We start from the raw sequence: 2,992 nt of genomic DNA, 5'->3' as shown, positions 1-2,992 counted from the left end.
AAAAAAAAAAAAAAAAAAAAAAAAGGAAACAGACATTTTTAGCCTGATTTGGCATTACACAATGTATACACGTATCCAAACATGACATGGCACCCTACTGATATGTATAATTTTAGTGTTTTCATGTATCAGTTAAAAATAACTTCAAATTTCCTGGCGTAAACATGAGACTGAAAATACTTTCATGTATTTGTTAGGCTGTTGAGTTTCCTATTCTGTGAAATAACTGTGTCTTCTTTTGCCTTTTATTCCCCTCTTTTTGGTAGCTTATTTTTTCCTCATTGACTTGAAGAAATTCTACATATATCATGGATCCTAATTCCTTTTCGGTTTTACAATCAGATGTTGCAAATATCTTATGATTTTGTGACTCCTCATTTTTTTTGTCTTAGATGAATGGTTTATAATTTTAAAGTAGTCAACTTTGTTCATTTTTCCTTCATGACTTCTGCCTTTTGTGTCAATCTATTAATTTGAGGGAAATAGCTATTTTTTTTTGATACACATTATCAATTGTTCCAATGATATCTATTGAGTGGTTCATCTTTTCTGTTCTCGTGACTAAAAGGCTCAGTGGTCACTCCAGTTGAACTGGGCTAATTGGGCTGCGCAAAATAACCACACAAGAGACACAAATACCTTTTTCTTTGAGGTCACTGTGATGGCTCCTCCGACCTTAAGGGTCTGCAGGGGGAGGGAGAGAGAGAGAGAGCAAGTGCTGATCCCTTTTATTGAGGAGAAGCTATTCAAATGAGGCAAGGGGTCAGGTTTCAGGGGGCTGAGTCTATCTTTATGATGTCTTCTGTCTTCAGGTTGACTGACATCTGAGTAGGCCACACCCAAGGGCACAGTAAGAGAAGGGGACATGCACAAGGCACTTCCATGGAAGATTCAACCCTAAACAGGGCAAGGGGTTACATTATAAAGGAACAGGTGAGCCTAGCTCCACCCATGGGGCTGTAAGGAAGGCAAGCCTGGTCCAGAAGACACAAGTCACTCTAACCCTAGAAGAGCAGGGCAGTCTAGCAGCATGGGTGCCTGATGGCACATTGCCCAGCAGGGGAGTTAAGTTAGTCATGTTCGAGGTTGGTCTCCCACAAATATCTATTTTTTTTGATATACATTATCAATTGTTCCAATGATATCTATTGAGTGGTTCATCTTTTCCCCAGTAATCTTTAATATTACATCTTTCATATTATCCTAAGTTCTTGTCATGTCTTAATTACTATTACTCTTTAAAACAAATCTTTAACATTGGCTTCTACAACTAACCTCATGTTTTCTTCATGAATTAGCTTTTCTTGATTTTTGTTTTTCTATATACATCTTGGAATCATATTGTGTTTTTAACTGAAAATGTATTTGATTGATCATATTTTTTTTTATTTTATCACCTGGTTACAAACACCATCTTTATGCTGTTGATTTATCCCATGGAAGTGTAAACATGCATACTTAATACAAAATAAGTCAGCCTCTTTAATCTCCTTCCAAGCAGTAGAAAGATCTGAGAGCACTTTAATTCTAATCTCCTCCAGCTTAATTGCATACCTTTTTGATACTTTACATCAAGCCTTTTTCTTTTCCCTCCATTTTTAGTCCTACAAATCAGACATTTTATGGTTATTTTTAAGAAGACACTGTCTTGAGTTTATCAACATGTTATTTTCTTTGCTTACTTTCCTTCCTTCATCTCAGATTTTTTTTCTGATGATATCAGTTATTTCCTTCTAAAAATTTATTTTTAAAGTGAAGTTCTTTCATTGGTAAGTTTTGTTTGTTTCTGGAATTTAATCTATTTAAATCTGTCTCTTGAAAACATAGCTTCCTTAGATTTAAAAATTCACATTGACAGTTATTTTTGGTTATATTAAAAATCAATTCCACCATTTTGTGGATTCTACAATTGCTGGTGAAAAGTTACCTTTCAAACTCGGTGCTGATGCTTTATAAGTCAGCAATCTTTTCTCCTCTGCCTGCTTTCCATGGATATACCAAGTTATTTGTCTCTGAAATTCTAAGGCCTGTACTTTCATTGCTCGCTTTGTTCTAAGAACAGACCCGGGAAATTGTGTCATGAAGTTGGAAATGGTAATGTGTAGTGACAGTAGTAAGTATGGGTGCTTTTCATTAACATTTGTGATGTAACTTAGTAAAGTTCAATGGCACAGCTCAGAGGTTTCTACCCCAAATAAAACGACAGTAAATTGCTCTGACAAACACATAGACAATGTGGACACATGGCTGGATAAGAAGATCTGCAACAAGAAATCTGACCGTTAATGGAGCATGAAGGTATGTTCCTACTAAACAGTAAACGCTTGCTACTTGCCTTTAGAGTACATGAGTGACTGTTCTGCCCATCATAAAATGTTAAGAAATAAGAGTTGAAGCCATCTCTCCATCTGAAGAAGGTGTGTATTCTCTCTTGAATGTGCATTTCTTACTTTAACCCAAAGGATGTACCTCTTGAGACTGCCCATATTCTCCTTTAATGTGAACTGCTTTCCTAAATAAACCTGTCTCCAAAATAATAATGACAACAATAATACTAATGGTTGAGTAGGGCACACAGGACATAAAGTACATTGAATGTGATTATTCCATTTCCAAAAAATTATACATAAAATATATTTTCATTTACTCCGTCTTATGAAAGTGTCTTTCATTTTGTGCAGTAACTCTTGGTAAAGGACAGAGATAGGACAACTTATTAACTGTATATGTATACTTTGTTTATTTGCCATATTTTATTAGTTATATTTATTCATTTGTAGATTTATTCACTTAAAAAATGACTAAGGAAAAAACATTGACTAAAATCTTTTATGTTCTGGGGACCCATGTTCTTATCTGATGAAATGGATCAATCATTTCCTTTTTTCCCTCAGAATGATGAAACAAAAGCTCTAGGATTATGAAGGCAATAACAACATAGGTGTTGTTCTTTTGGGGGGGGTGGGATCGAAGTCTGAGGCACTCGACCACT

Source organism: Marmota marmota, unplaced genomic scaffold (genome assembly GCF_001458135.2).
Source record: "Marmota marmota marmota unplaced genomic scaffold, marMar, whole genome shotgun sequence".
NCBI classification, from domain to species: domain Eukaryota; kingdom Metazoa; phylum Chordata; class Mammalia; order Rodentia; family Sciuridae; genus Marmota; species Marmota marmota.
Note: the sequence above shows the minus strand (reverse complement) of the source record.